The sequence below is a fragment of the Calonectris borealis genome, chromosome 18 (genome assembly GCF_964195595.1).
Source record: "Calonectris borealis chromosome 18, bCalBor7.hap1.2, whole genome shotgun sequence".
Lineage (NCBI taxonomy): Eukaryota > Metazoa > Chordata > Aves > Procellariiformes > Procellariidae > Calonectris > Calonectris borealis.
The window spans coordinates 786710-803284 of NC_134329.1; positions in this window are offsets into that span (position 1 = coordinate 786710).

Consider the following 16575-nt stretch of genomic DNA (forward strand, 5'->3'; position numbering starts at 1 on the left):
GGAGGCGATGCTTGCTTTCACTCATTTGGGGCTCTGCCTTTGCCTCCTGCCATTAGGACATTTGACGGTCAGGTCTTCAGGGTTTTAATTCTTGCTCTAAAGACTAAACCCCCAGAAATTTTAGAAGAGAGGTGAGATACAGCTGGCATCCCTTGACTCCAGTCTCTGGAACTGTCCCAAACCCACCCCTGTTCCTGCTATGTGCTCTGGATGCTGCTGGAAGCTCTGAGTGACCTCACTTGGTTTGGCTGGGTTGTTTATTCTCGGAGCTAGCCTGGTCCCTCCTTCTCCCCTGCTCAGGATGTCACAGCTGGCCAGACTTGCGGTGCAGAATTGATTTCCAGTGCAAGGCTGGTGCCTGGCGAAGAGGGGGAGCTGAGCAGGGAAAAGGAGGATGCTTTCCCAGCTGGGAATCCAGTCTCACAAGGCACCTTTGAGATGCAGAAGGGAAAATACAGACATCCAATCCGCTGCTGGTGGAAGTGATAGCACAGGAGAAGCCTTCAGACAGTGGGGTATGCAGAGACACTCTCCTACTGGGCACCATGGGGAAAGACAAGCCTCTGGTGGGAGAAGGTTAAAACCCACATACCTGGAGAGCCCAGAGCAGTTTCTAACCTCTCTCCACTCCACTGGAGGGACTATGCTGTACTGGGAACTGCTCTTCCATGGAAAGATGATCAGCTGTGGTAGAAAAATTAAGTCTGTTAATCCCTTAATGTCTCCAGTCTTTATCTCAAGATGGCATGTTGTAAATATGTGCAATTTGGATCCTCACTGAATTTCTCTTTGGCAGTACCAGGGGTGATGCTGCAGGTGAGATGCAGGTGCCCAGTGTGACAATGGCCCAGTTGCTGTGACCCAGAGAGGACATGCCGTGTGGTGCTGTAAAACCTACAAGCCAGCATGTGAACAGCACCTGGCACTGGAACACACTTTGCGTCATTGCATGTGACGTGTGATTATGGTTAAGTGTAGAGAGTTTGTAGGTACAGATTAGATTAAGATTATTTGTAAAGACTGTTTTTTAACATATGTTTTCCCTCGTGCTGGACAGCTGTGGGCAAAAGCCTCGCTAAGTCTGCTTATCCTCTGCACAGCTGTTTGTGTCAATGTGCTGCTTCTGCCACTCGGTCTATCTCAGCATGGGCTGTCTATGGGGATCAGAAGAGCTGCAGAAACATGGGTGACGGTGCAACGCTGGGAATGGCAGTTTGTTCTCTCTGCTCAAGCCTTTGTGCTCTGGGCATGGCTGCTCAGGGCATCTTCCTTCCCACATTTCAGCTCCAACTGAAATGAGCAGAGCCTCCTGCTGAGCCTTCACTGTTTCCATGCCCTTAGTACACTCCCATGGGCTTGAACTCCAGGTGTACTCTGGGTGCATTGGGTCCCGAGTGTATTCTGCAACATGACTCTGAAAGGAATTGATAGGAGATATACTGTGCTGGGTTGTGGATGCTCATGTTGAGTTGGATAATCTCTTGTCTTTTGCTTTGGTGACTGGCAGTCTCTTCAATTAAGTTTGCCATGATTTCTTAGTGATGCTTTATTAGTTCATAAACAGCTGCTTCAAATAAAAGAATTGCTCAATGCTTGGGATTAGACCAGCCAGCTTTTGGGTGGTGGTGGTGAGTTATGTTCTGGTTTAAAAATAAGGTGAAAGAAGAGTAATCATGACATACAAAAGGTAAGTAAGACTAATTTCCCTAGCCAAATTCCTATATTCGTTTCTCTTTCCTGAAGCAGCTGGATCCAGAGGAATCACAAGCTCTTGGTAAAACAAACAGGTGACTTTGGCTATTCCTTGCCCAGTCATGGGGAGTGTCCTGAGCCTGGAGTCCCCCCTTAGGCAGCATAGCCTTGCAGGAAGGGTGTTTTCTGCCCCAAGGATTCTCAGCATGGGCTCTCTATGGGGATCAGAAGAGCAGCAGAAACATGGGTGATGGTGCCATTCTGGGAATGGGATGCCACCGGGAGCCTTGGGGTGCTACCAGCTCCAGTGCCCTGCCCAGAGGCAATTCACCAGAAGGGCTTTTGGCAGGCCAGCACAGGGCTCAGCAGCCTGCAGCGATACACCCGCCTTGGCTCCTCTCTCCCAGCCTGCTTGTTCTCTGGACTGCTGCATGGGAAATGTACCTTTTAATAGCTAAGAAGCCCTGTTGACTCTCTGCCCAAGACTTCAGTGAGAGACTCCATCTTTCCACTGTACCATCTTTGATAAATCAATACTGTCTGGGCATTGGAGATCCTGGGTAAATGAAGCGCTAATTATTAATTTAATAGTCAGAATAAAAATCTTTCAGGTCATAAAGAGAATGGCCATTCCCCCTCAAAGGTGAATACAGCAGTAAGCAGAAAGATAGGTAGATTGATAGAGCTAATATATCATCAAAGCGCTATACCATCTTCACAGAGTTTTCTGAAAAGGCTGAAGGCACCTCTCAGCCCTTTCTGTGCTTTGGGTACTGTCTGCTTTTGGTTTCTTAGAGCCAGCATCTTCCTTGTGAAGCAAAAATCCATTGCAAGGGAGAATGTTAATAGCAGAAGTTCAAGTGCTATAGCCAAAATCTGTTTCCTCTCTTCTTGGAAAGCCCATGCAAAAAAATACATACACATGTAGAAATAAAGCTAAGAAATACATCACTTGGAGCCAGAAAATTAAAGCTAAAAGCTGTGGTTGCTCTGCATCTTAATCTAGATGCCCTGGCTAAGGTTTCCTTTTCCATTAGTGCATTATTTAGCAGCTAAAATGTAATAGAGGATGTAAGCTGCAATGACTAACAGCCTCAGAGAGGCCCGTTCTGGTAGCAGTTACAGTGCTGTGCATGCAGACCTGCCACCTGGAGAGCTTACTCCAGATTTAATGAATCACCAAGAAATAAGGGCATGCCTGAGCATGCGGTTAGATATTTTGAACACGTGAATGGGGTGGGAAGGGAGAGCCCAGAGCTACGCAGGTATTTTGGCTGTGTAAGGTCTTAGCTATGGATGGTGCAAAACCCCCAGTGGAATCCCAGCAGCATTTTCTGTCTGTCCTTTCTGTGTCCGAAACTCCCCCTGCAAAAGAAATTCCTCCTGCTGAGGTCCTTCTCTCCATGCTGCATTTCCCTTGGGAGCTGAGCTCTTCTGGAAAATGATCCCAGAGCAAAGTACCACCTGCCAAATGGGAGAACAAATAACAGTGCTCCGACACGTCCTATCCATGCGCACCCGGAGGCACAAACAGCCTCCATCCCTACACGCTCCAGCTAGCACCCTGTGACTGTGTAGCCGTGGCTGTAGAGGAAGACTAGAGCCCCTGCGCTTGTTTTTTGGTGCCTGGCAGCTTCCCGGCCAGCCCAAGAGCATCAGTGGTACTGCAGTGTCTAGATGTGCTGGTAAACTGAGCCACCAGTGCCAAAGCAAGACTGTCTGCATACCAGCTCTCCAGAGAGGAGGCATTACTGGGCTCTACACGCAGGCAGGTGAAAGGCACCAAGAGCTCTTCCTTTGCGTATTTATCCCCTGAAACCTCTGTTCCCTGTCCTCCGGGCTTCAGGACTGCCTGGGCTCTCCCAGCGCTGTCAGGCAAATGAAAGAGCTGTGGCTGCAGTTGTGGATATTGATGTGTGCCTATATTCATAGCTCCATAAAGCTATTTTATGGTGATATAATAACCCTAAATATGGGACGTATCGGCAACAGAGAGTTAGCAATTCTAAGTGGTCTATCCATAGTGAAATAAATGCCTCCCAGTTATCAATAGAGGAGCTTGATGGAGTGAAGTAAACAGCTGCTTTTCAATATCTTTCTCTGCTGCAGATTCACAAGGTATCAATATATCTATTGGAGTCCTTTGTGAGTAAGACATAAATCTGGGCGTTTGTTTCCTGGGAACAAATGCTTTATTATTAGCAAATTGTAAAGCAGGGTCTAGGCACTTTGCTAACAAGTGCACGATCTGCAATTCTAATGGCAGTTCATCTCCCAGACACATGCACGCACACACATACGCCCCTCCAGTAAACACCTCCTTGGGAGTGATTAGTATCTCCTGATGACTGATAGCCAAGCTTTCTCCTCCCACTTACACTGCCAGCTCAGCTGCTGAAAATAAGATCTGTGATTGCTCCAGGCCTGGCAAAGGAGCATGCGGAAGAGCTGGGCAACACACTCCATGCACAGAGTGGCAGCCGAGCATTTTGACATCTTGCCAGGTTTCCTGAAAAAGGAAGGGGAAAAAATCCATTTTTGTCGGTCCTTTTCTGCTCATTGTTATTAAAGTGAATGGGGAGCTGTGTTTGTCAGGAGCTGTGAGCCAGACAGGCTGCTCATCACCCATGTGGCGCAGAGAACAGACAAAGCCTGGCTGGGAGATGGCTGCAGATATCTCTCAGGGCTCTCCAAATGCTCAGGTTATCAGAGCCTACTTGCATTACCTACCTGCTGTCTGGACACCCAGACTGGCCTGCCTGGGAAACCCCACTGGGTGATACTTCACATCTGGGTGGTAGCCACCATGAGTTTTCAGCAGTTTCGGGAACTTCCCCCAGCCCCACTCCACTTTCACACGTGCTTTCAGCTCTGCCTGAGCCCTGGTTCAAAAGGGACCAACCAGAGGCAGCAGGCAAACCCAATCGGTCCTTCTTACTTCCTTGTAAAGTGGAACTGGCCCAGGAGGCTGCCACAAGATCCTGACAGCAAATGCTGAGGGAGGTCTCCTCTCCTGTTTTTCTGTTTTCCCAAGGCATCACCATCCCTGGTCTGGGGGACAACCCAGCCGTGAGCTCTGAGCAGCTCATCAGATACTCTATGCAATTTAGAGGGGAAAAAATGCTCTTGTGGCCATGAGTTGAAGGGCTAGTGGGATGAAATTCAGTCTGACTTGAAAAGACTTTCCTATCCTCCTGGAGCCCATCTTCCCTCTCCAGCGATGTGCGGGCTGCAGGGCTGTCATTTCAGGGATATTTCAGAAGTGCGGTTTGCAAAGCTCTGATATTCACAGCAGCTCCCTGGGAGCACTGCAGAAAGGCACCTACACCCACTCCTCTCAGAGAACAGCAAACACGTCCAGATATTTGCAAGCTACATTTGTAATGCTTTGAAACAGTTTTTCAAGTAAATTTTGGTAAACTTACCAGTGATCTTCCTCACTCTGAAACTATTTTATATATTTCAGAGCACATTATCACACACACACAGGAAGGTGCCCTTCAGAGGTGGCTTCTCTGTTGCTTTAGCGTGACATCAAGTTGTCTGCGTGATTCAGAGATCCTCTGGAGCCTGAGGAAGAGAGTAGCCGCAAGATCTGTCCAGACATCGAAGGTCCTTCCACACCCAAGCAATGGTGCAAGAACTTCCCAGCCTGCAGTTTTCCAGTGCATGTGACTGACAGCCCTTCTCCACGAGGCATCTGTTAGACCAGATCAAAGATGTTTGCCATGAAAACAGCTGTGGAAGATAGAGGAGTGTTTACAGGAGGCCTTCCCCTGCTGCTTTGGTGAGAACTCAGCCAGGCTTAGTGTAGGTGAGACAACCAACAAGACTCACAGACCAACTGCTGGGGAACCTGCTTAGTCCTGTGGACCTGCCCTCTTCCAGTTTCGATGTGATTAATTGCACAAGAAGAGCTAAAGCTAGATGGGATGCGTCCTCAGATGGGCTCCTTCATGGATGCAATTGCTGTCCTTGGCTGCTTGCAGCTATGGGATGCAGCGGAGGTGAAAATGGAACCAAGTGCCACGAAAGGAAGAGGCAGGACTGTGAAGTGTGGGAAAGGCATTAAGGTGGATGCATTAGCTAAAGGGGCCAGACGGGCTCTGGGCTTTGGAAAAACCTGAGGAGGAGGAACGAGGAATCAGCAGTGAGTCCTGCCCTGCTCCCAGGGCACTGGGCAGTAGCAGGGGTAAGACCTCCACCATCATAGTCCCCCATGTATCCAGTACGAGGGCTCGTGCCCCCAGGGCAGCTCCTCTCGCCAGATGTGATGTGCAGGAGCAGAGGTAGGTCATCTCTCCACTGCTCAGGGAAGGAGCTTCTGCGCTGAAATGCTGAGGCTTTTCACAGAGCCCTCCCGCCCCTCACTGCTCTCCTTTACATGCCAGCATCTGCAGGGGTGGCCAGGGGCTGACAGGGGCTGGTCTCCTCTATATCTACCCTGTTCTTGCACTGCTCCCTGAGCATCACTCCTGCTCGCTGTCAGAGATGCAGCTCTGGCTGTGGACAGCCTCGGCACCATGGTTCCTCCACTCCACACCAATTCACAGGGAAGGCCCCTGCAACCGTGCTCATCATTCCCAAGATGCCCAGGACAGCAGTACATTTTTAACACTGCCTTCTGCCTCCAGCCCGTCTACCGCTGCCTCAGCTTGTGCCCAAGCCAAAGCTGCAGTGCTGAGCAAATATAGTAAAAGTGGTTATTTCCAGCAGTCTGTGCACAAAGTCCCCTGCCCTGCAGGTACCACTCGTGGAGAAAAGAAGCCAAAGTCATGGCTCCTGCAGCATGGAAGTGCTCAGGGTTGTCTTGCCTGGCACCTGCTGTCCCCCAGCCTTGTGCCCTGTGGCTGCTGGCTTTACCTGATGTTCCCATCATTGCATGGGTCATCACACACATACACACGGTCTGTGCCAGGCACCCGGCAGCACCATGCCAAGCCACTGAAAATGCTGCACTTTGAAGGAACAGAGGCAAACAGCAGAGCAGAAAGCAATGTCCTCCCCTCATCCTGCCATCCCTTCTGCTCTGGGAAGGCCTAATGCAATTCCTGTTCTCACCGCATAGATGGCGTTAAGCTGTGCTCTGCAGTTTGCTGCGTACCAGTGTGCTTAGCAGCACGCCCATGCGTGCACAGGTTTGCAAGGCCAGATACACACACACACACATAAATATATATATGAAAATGTTATGTTTTGATAGTGATCAACTATCGGTGACTTGAATTATATCACTCTGTTCCATGCTCAGTTCTGTTGTGCTTAAGATCCACGTCACCACTGTCACCCAGGATCATCTTCTCCTGCTTCACGTCTCTCCTTTATAGTCCCTAATAAGGGGACTATAATTTGTACCTCTGTACCCTGCTTGAGATAAGTGCATGATGTATCTCGCCTTTGTGCTACTCAAACAATGTGCCTGCATTGATGCTCTCTTGCTTCCTCTGGGGCACCAACGGTCGGATCACCAACACCCTGCCAGGCTCGATTTTCTCTGCCAGCTCCCCCCAGGTCTGGCCTGCTGTTTCCTTGAAACTTGTCCTGTACTTTACTTTGAATGCAGCAGGGAGTCAGAATTACGCCCACTGTTCCCTTCTATTCTTGGCCCTCCGCTTCCCTCACCTCCCAACCAAAATCTGTTCGCCTTCTGAAAATGGCTTATATTTTCTGACTGCGAGAAAGCATCTCTCCCACGGGGGTTGCAGTGCTGTTGGCTGTCACACTTCAGAGCTGAGCAGCCTGGGGCAGGGGTCTGCCCCCTTCCGCTCCCTGACCCCTCTCTCCAGCCATGCTCAAGTGGAAGTGGCTGACCTGCCTTGTGGCAGCAGGTTTTGTGGCTCCTCCAATCACTGTTTGTTGCATTTATTGCTTGCTTTATGCCAGCATTGCTAAATTTACTGGAGTGGTCGCTGGGAATTATTGGTGTGTCCGTATTTCTTTCCTTTATGCCTATGATTGCTGGGTGAGACGGCACATGCTATTTGTCCCCTTTCCAAACGACGTCTCTGTCGAATCAACAAGAACAGATTATTCATCTGCTGCAGGAGGCTAATTGCAAACAATCGTAAAACAAAATATTATTTCATTGCAAAGTAATGGACAGCACTGTCTCTGTACCATATGGCACCCTAGTTCAAACATGGCCTGATCTGGCCACCTGAACACAGCCTTTGTGCGAGTGCTCTTCCGCTTGCTTAAGGGGTATTCATCTAATGGGACATTTTCCTCAGCAAGGCAGCAGCAGAGCACGATTATTCACGGTCCAAGGAGAGCACCTGAAATGCCAGAGCAGGGTGACTTTCATCCAAGCAGAAGCGACAAGCCCCGAGCTCACATTAAGGCACAGCTGTAACACCTGCACCAGCTCCCCAGAGCTTCTGAACCTCTGCCTGCAGCATGGGAAACTGCGAGGTGCTCTCTAGTGCTTTGAGATTTCTGGAAGAAAAAACTGAAATCAGCATCCTTGCGTTTTCAATTTTATGATCCTTAGCCAAGGGATGGCACAAACATCAGCACCCAGGAGTCAAGGCAGGACGCAACTGTGGAGACCCTTCAGTTCAGAAACGTTGCGGCAGGGTTTTTCTGGAGATGAGGTTTGCGTGTCTCATTCTCACGGCATCCTTCAGCATTCATAGTTGGACCTCACCTCTGATGATGCACTGTGACTTACCCTTGATGAGCAGCTAGCAGGGCGTGAGTGTCCCTGCGTGTCTTCACCCAGTCAAGGACTGGTCAGCATGGCCTCAAGGAGTCATGGTTTTATAGAAGATGGGAACAAGAGACATTGGGCTCACAATCCTTACTGCCACTGCTAGGTCTCTAAGTCGAGCAGCTGGTTTTCAGATAGTCAAATTTTCAATGAAAAGAACTGATTTCCACGGGATACTGAGTCTTCCCACAGAGAAGCATTATGTTTACCTCCAGCCTTCTGTCTTTTCCTGAAAACCACTTTCTTTAGGAAACTATGTGGGCACTTCATTTTTCCTGGGGACACACTATGCAAGAACAGGCTTTTAGTCATCTCTTCAGCCTCTTAACTGAAATATGAAAGGACGGATGACCAAGCGCCCACCAGATCAGTGGGGTTCATGAGGTGGCCTAACCACAGGAGGTCTTCTAGGCTCAGGCCACTGCCAAGACCACCACCTCCTTCTCACTGTACATGGCAGTATTTTTTGCCAAAATACTCACTTCCATAAATTCCTCTCACCACTTCCCAGTTTACCTCTGTGACTCAGGAGCCCAAATGTTCACTTGCTTTTTGTCAACGGAGCAAAGCCATTGCCTTGACAGCGATATTTGTAAAGTCTTCATTAAGAGCTTGTTGAACAACGTTGCCAGAATTTTCTTTGGGTTATTTCTTAAAGCTGAAGTGGTTTTTGTAAAGCCTCAATAGTTTCAGCACACATCTTCCTGAAAAATCATTGTGGTCCAGAGCAGCAATAATGCAACAGTAATCCTGTGGTTTGGTGATCAGTGTTAGCTGGGCTGTAAGACAGGCAGCTCCAAAAGGCCAAACACTGGCAATTGGGGAGATCACAGTAGTTTGGGACAATAATTGCCAAAATGGATCAAGGACAAATCCACCAGATTTGAGCTCACTGTTCAAGTATTACTGAATTCCCCTGAATATAGAGCAAGTTTTAGGGCAGAAAATAAGGTTTGAAAAAGTCCAACTTGACACAGTTTCTCTCCAGGTGATGTCTGGGGTCACGTTTAATCTAAAACCTTCTTATATTGTGAGCAATACATTGTTCCTCAAGTCTTCTGCCCAGTTTGGCATGACCAGGGATGGAAAATTCTGCTCTGAACTTTGCACTTCCACATGTCAGCTCACTATGCTTTCAGGAAAACATGCACAAGAATTTCGTTTAATAGTTTAATCCTAATAAAAGATGACAATAGTGCCTCACACCTTTCTGTGAAACACCTTAACGCACTACAGTCCAGTCTGCTGTTTTGCATATTGAGTTTTGAAGACTTGCAACTGCACTATGGTTTTTATAAAACAAAAGAGCCAGACTGTGGCATCTGGAGATCCATAGGCCACCAACAGTCAAAATGACAAAGCTACTTAAACCTGGTTTGTCCCACCTGAAGGTCCTGCACAGGAGGACCCATAAACAGCTCAAGCCACTTCAGAGGCAGCAATCTTTGCAGATGACTGAACAAATAATCACTGCCATATCCTAGCTTCCTATCTTGCACCTGCCTCCAGCTCCATATGTTTCTCTTTACCATATGCAATTTTTCTGCTCTTTAGCCAGTTTCTCATGCATCAAGCCATGCCAAGTCCTAAACTCATCAGAAAGAGCGCATGGGCATGGGACACTGAATCCCTCGCATCATTCAAACACAGCCTGCTTGTCGTCCCCATCACCTGGACAGTCTGCCTGAGGTCAGTGGTGTTTGTCCAGTCAGATGTGCCCTCAGGAAACCTCAAGCTACTCTTAAGGAACTCATTCTTCTTAGGGGCCAATTTCTTCTCCTAAGGCTGTTTGGAAGATTTCCAAAGGATGGCTGGGTGCAGTTCCTGGTTCATCACACAGGTGAGCTCCATCCATTCCTTATTCAGGAATGCCATAGCATGATGGGGCACATCTGTATGTCCCACATGGTTTGGTCCAGCTTGCAGTTATAATTTGCCTCCAGTCTGCCCTGCTCCTCTATCACTTAGCCATGCACTCTTCTTTCCCCCCGCATTCCCCCTCCCACCTCTATTTTGTTTCCTGCTCCAAGGTGGTTCCCTTTCCTCCATCTCTCTCTGATGAGGGCAGCAGGGAGAGGGGAAGAGTCCAATTTTTGGCCTGGAATAGCCTTACTGTCACTGTCTCTGGACAACCCATGGAGCTGGTTCATGTTTGGTAGCAAATCCACATCAGTTGGGAGGGATAAGTGCTGGCCAAGTGGTGACAGGACACCTTTATCTGACCCCCACTGTCATTGTGCCTGCCCCCAACACAGCACTGCTTAAGGTATAGCACCATCCCTGGAAATCTCTGCAGGCCCTGGAGGGTTTCAAGTTAAGACATGAGATAGGAGACTAATCTGAAATGAATAATTTATTTTGGTGAATTTTCCTTCCCTCTGTTTACAGATTGTCTAGGAGCAGATTGCAGCTTTCGCACCTCAATTCATTATTGGAAACTATTTGCAGATAGTTCCCGGTCTGCAACTCATTTGCTAACTCTGTTGGGAGTACTGCAGATCTGATATCAGAGCTGGTTTGATTGGTCATGTGGTACTGCCATGCTCTCATTCCTCCATGAAATATATGTGACGTTTAGAATCAGGCTGTAAGGGCAGATGTTCCTAGTCACGAATTAGATGTTCATTTTCTGCCAGTGCTCTCCAGTAGCCCTTCCGCATGTCCCTACAACTGCCCCTGCCAGAACATCCATCAACATCAAGAGAGTAGGAGTCAGCCTTAAAAAAAATGAGTAATCCCTTCTCATCTTAAACTGAAAAACAAACAAACAAATAAACAAAAACCAAAACAAGTAGGAGAAACCATGTCTCAGTAACTCAAGGCAAAGAAACAATATGCAGCAATGTCCACCCAGGATTGGCACCATCACAGTGGAGATACTGTCAGCTTGGAGGAAGACAAAAAGCTGACCCCTTTAACGAACATACGAGCTACAGCCCACATCATGAGTGTGCTGTACCTGGGAACAGCACAGCTCCTGAAATGCAGAACTGTGAGCAGTTACAGGATCTGGAAGGTGATCCCAATTGAATCATCCTGACGTGGCTGTGATGAAGCGGCCATTCTTCAACTGCTGCTCTCGGGACTCTTCCCACTCCTTGGGCACTGTGTCCAACACATGGCCTGGTGGTCCAGGGATAGCTGCAGAGTATGTGCAAGATCTGGCTACCAGGTCTTACTGAAGGGGCACTGGGAGGGCTTTCCAACCCAAACACCTTTCGTGTTTTGGATGCTTTGTTCGTCTGGGGTTTTGGCATTCACACAGCTGTGGATGAGAGCTGCAGAGAGCAGCAGTGCAGAAATGGAGAAATGGAGAAGCCATGACTCTGTTGGGCTCCTCTCGACCAGGTCACTGGGTGGGCCTCTGAGACACACAGCCATGCCAGTTCAGCCCAGCCCTCATTCACTCTGCAGTCAACACACATGGAGTGCACAGGGGTCCTCTGGTTCAGCTCCATGGAGGAGCAGGTTTTACCTTTGGTCCATGTTTGGACTTTTGCTGCCCTTCTCCTCTTGGCTCCCTGAAGAGACCTCTTAGGGCTTTGTGTTTCCCCATCTTCAAAGTCCATTTAGCATCTTGGACTGTTCCCAGTTGCTTCACAGTCAGTGCAGAGCAAACTCAGGGCATCTCCAAGCCACATGCAAGCTCTTATCTAGCTAAGTCCCCCTAAGGCTTGAAACCAAGCAGCTTTCTGCAAGAGATGCCTGAATAAATCTGTGGTCTTTCCTGCATGGCCCTATGATGCTCTGAAGGATTCTTGGCACATCCCAATCTCAGCAGCGCCGCCAGGACCAGGTGGGAACCTTTTACTGCATGACGAGAGGGGATTGATGTGTCAGGCTGAAGCGAGTGCTGAGATGATTTACAGGAACAACTCGTCCAAGCCGACCCTATTGCTCAGGCAGAAGAGGCCTGAAATCTGAGAGAAATCACAAAGCAGAAGCTATGAGGCTCATAATTCACCTTCCTGGGAGAGGCAGCATCCGTGGGGAATTGCTGGCTGTGCAGGGGGTGGATGCACTGACAGAGAGGAAGCTTTTCTCACTCTGCCTTGCCCATCCAGGCTCTGCAAGGCTCTGGCGCAGTTTTTCCTGGCAATAGGAGCAAAACAGCACATAAGAACAACACAGATATTCAGTGCCTTTTCCTGAATTAATGCGATATGGTAATGAGCTAAGACAGTTGACAGAGATGGAGTGTCATGCCTGCCATAGGGGGGTGGATGGTTCAAGCCAGGCTAAGCTCACACCAGGGCCCAGGACTCAATCAGCACATCTCTGGCATGACATCTCTCACTGCAAGGGAGTCTAGGAGGGGCCATGCTTCAGTTTTCTGGTTATTGGGCTCTCCCTGCATTGTCTGCCTATACCTGTCCTCAGAGCAGGTGAAAACTACTTCAAGACAAGGTCTTCTTGGAAGTATGACTTGTCCAGGGGTCCAGAGGGGTCCTTATCTATATCTCCTTATAGTGGAGGAAGTAATATTCCCTGACCTGCTGATTGCCCATGCTGCATTCTGCACCATGTGCTCATGTCTGCTCCTGCCTCCTGCAAGCACGGGCAGTTGCAGAACTTGGCCTAGGCACAACAGCAAACAAACTGGTCTTTTAGTGCCTTTTTTCTGCCTCCTTGTTCCTCCAAGAGATTTTTTCAGGTGCTCACATCCACATCAGACACAGGACAGGTGCAGCCACAAGGCAGTGGGGAAGAAAGGTAAAAAGTCCTTACTGGATCAGCACAAGGATAAAAGCTACACTTTAATATTGGAACTCAGGAATCAACTCATTAGGTCCTATTCCAAAAAAGAGGTGGGTGTGAGAGTGGCAAAGGGCAATGGTTTCCCATTTCATAGTGCCCTCTCTATTTCTCCACATCCACCTCTCTCTTCCACCTTCTCCTCAGCACCCTTAGACCCAGGAATGTGCCCTGAACACGTCAGAGCCACTCTGCTCACAAACAAGTGTTAAAGAGAGCAGGTGAACGGTTGACACTTTGCAAACAAGACTCACAATCCAAAGGAAGAGAATTGATCTAAGTGTGATTAAGCACTAGGTAAAGACGAACATGTAATTATCCAGTCAAAGCAAGGTGTCTCTTGATCTCAGTGAATGTTGGCTCCTTTCTAAGCTGCAAGCGAACTGCACAGAATTACTCACGCTGTAATTGCAAGCCACCTCAGATCCCCCAGGATATCTCCTACTCCTTCTCCTTCTCCTTCACCCAGTCCTTGCTAGACAACACTTAGACATGTCGGGAAATGGAAAGTGCAAATGTCCAACATGCAGGCACAGGGGGAGAGCCAGTCTCCTGTGCCTTATAACATGAGTTTGGAAAGCAAGCTGGCATTAGGACACACATCACACTGTGGAGCACTACTTTGCATGCCAAGGTCACAGCCACCATGTTACTTCATGGTTACCTGTGTGTCACAAACTGTTGGGTCTCAAACCGGCCTAAAGTGGTGCAGGAATCTGCAAGAAAAGTCAGTCGCAGCCCTCTACAGATGTGCTTTCTCCATTTCAAGATTAACCTTTCAGAAATGTCAGCCAAACAGCCACACGCAGCTGGCTGCCTTCCTGGTAGAACCTGTAATTTTCGGCCTTGTGACTATAGCTTCAGTTAACTCCTTTGCTGCTCATGTTCACCTCCAGCCCTCTCCCAGATAATTCCAGCTCCAGCATCCTTTTATCTGCAGCCATCTTGATGCTCTGCACGTAGGTGACCTCTCTCTCCTGATGCACCACTTGGGATGGCAAAGTCAGAGGGCACTATTGAAACACGAGTGCTTGAAGGTGTGTTTAAAAGCGAGGAGCAGCATATTCTTAACCTGTGGTACCTGGACTGTCATGGCAGAAACAGCAGGGCAAGACAGGATCATCCTCCCTCCCCAGAAGGTGTCCACAAATCAACAACAAGGCGTGCTGCCAGCAGATTGCATGGGAATGCTTCTTGTCTCTTCCCAGACCTCACCTCTCCTTTATCCCTGACACCCCCAGACATCCCTTCTGTTCCTTCAGAGCAGACTTGCCACAGACTGGCCCAAGCACCCAAAACAGACAGCTGTATTGAAAGTCACGGTCCCATCTGAGGGTCCCAGCCTTCGACCTTGTGGGCATAGAGCTCTCTTGGCAGCACGTTCATTAAGTGCTGCCTTGGGTTGTGTGTACAGGACTCGCAAAGAAGAGAGGGGCTGTATGGTGCCAAGCTCTAGTATGTGCAGGTTAGGGCAGGGGTGCAGCACACACTGGTTAGGGTGCAGGCATGGATACAGGATGGGCAGGGATACAGCTGGAGATTGCCCTTATGCAGAGCAAGTAGAGGGAACAGGGCATGCAAGGCAAAAGGAGTAGAGAAGGTAAGTGTATGCCTAAGCTGGGATGCAATTAGGTATGCAGGCTGGAGGTGTGGGAAGGAAGAGAACTAGGGAATAATCCCTGCACCCTTGCAGTCTTGTGGGGGCAGAAAGATAGTGCTCAGAGGGCCAGGTATCCCCCTGCCCTCCCCAGGTATCATCTCCCATCTCCAGGGGAATGGAGGAGAGGGGCTCAAGGCATTAGGCTATACCTTTACATTTGGACCATTTTAGAGGGTGGCTACAGTTCTGGATCATTTTGACATAGAATTTCAAAAGGAGAACAACTGCAAGTGAAAACTCCAGCAGGAGAAGCGGGAACTGGAACCGTCGGTGGCTGAGGAGTCTGATGCAGGGGAGGGCGCACTGTCTGACCAAGGTGAAAAGGTTTACAAGGTTTGTAAGGCAAGGTAACTATGTGATGCATAATTGGACAGGTTTATTTGCACCCCTCTTTGTGATCTGAACCCACAGAGCTTAGCTGAGTAGAAGACAGTACCCCACAGCCCTCATAACTCCTCCTTTATGCTTCTTCCCCAGCCTATCTCCTGGTGCCACACCATCCTGCCTCTGAGCCAAGCTCTGGAGGTAGCTGCCCCCAGACTCTCCGCACGCCTAGTCCTGGCACCAGCACTTGTGCGTGGGCATTCCTCGAAGCACATCCTGCTTCCAGCTGTTTCTCAGCAAGTCCCCAAAATGTAGGCCTCAAAAGATGAGTGTTATTGCATGAGAACGTGGCTGCATTTGGCAGGCTTTGCCCTTTCCTGAGAAAAGCCAGATTCATCTCTATTCTGCTAGTGGCACTGAAGGTCCTGAAAGGTCTGTAGGTGAGGTAGGTCCTGCTCTGACCCCCAGAACACAACTTGGGGTCCATTCCAGAGTTCTGCCAGCTGCAGCCCTCCTGCTCTGGTCCTGGAAGCTCTGCATCTCAGCCCTGCTCCATCACGCTCCTTCTATTGACCTACCCATATATCCTAACGGCAGCCTTTCCCTTGCTCTGCTCTTACACTTTGGTTGCAGGTGACCAATAAAGTGTCAGCAAAAGATATCCAGAAGACATCTGGAAGCCATACCTCCCTGGTACCTTTGGACAGCTGAGGCTGTTTGCATAATTAAAGCCCACACTTGGTAAACTACCTCCATCTGCCTCAAATGTCCAGTTAGGCCTTCCTTTTGTAGCATTTCTTTTTTCCATAGATGATTGTGGTGTCAGCGTGAAGTACCCCACAGATCTTTTGGTGAGATGAGAAGGGTCATTGTACACAGGAGAAACAGTTTTCTGGCTCATCTTGGAACAATGGTTCCAAGATGCAAACTGGGTAGGCCTTCAAGAGATGTGGTTATGACACAAGCCCTGAGTGCAAGCTTCTCTAGAGATGGTCAATATTAAGGTGACAAGCTGTAAGAGAGGAATGAATATTCAATAGCATACATATACCTATGTGTACATAGATACAGATATATACACATATCTGGCAGCAGTTTGAAACCTCTCACTAGCAGGGACAGAGCCACCATGCCTTCATGTTGCAAGATGTTCAGCTTTCTCTGGCACCATCCTTCCCTCCTCCTTTCCCCACTGAGCAAATGAGTTCACTTAATAAAAAAGTCTTTCTGCTTCCCAGGACAACTGCAGATGGGAGCCGCCTATGCAGTAAGCACTTGTCCGCTCCAGGACAGGGAAGGAGGGAAGCCTGCAGGAGGGCTGAGGAGGATGGGAAAGCCAGCTTCACCCTGCCTCATCTACCACCAGTGTAAACTTCATGCGTTTTGGGTAAACTGAGGTAAGCTGTTGTTCTTCCTGTACATGGGAGAGTGATCC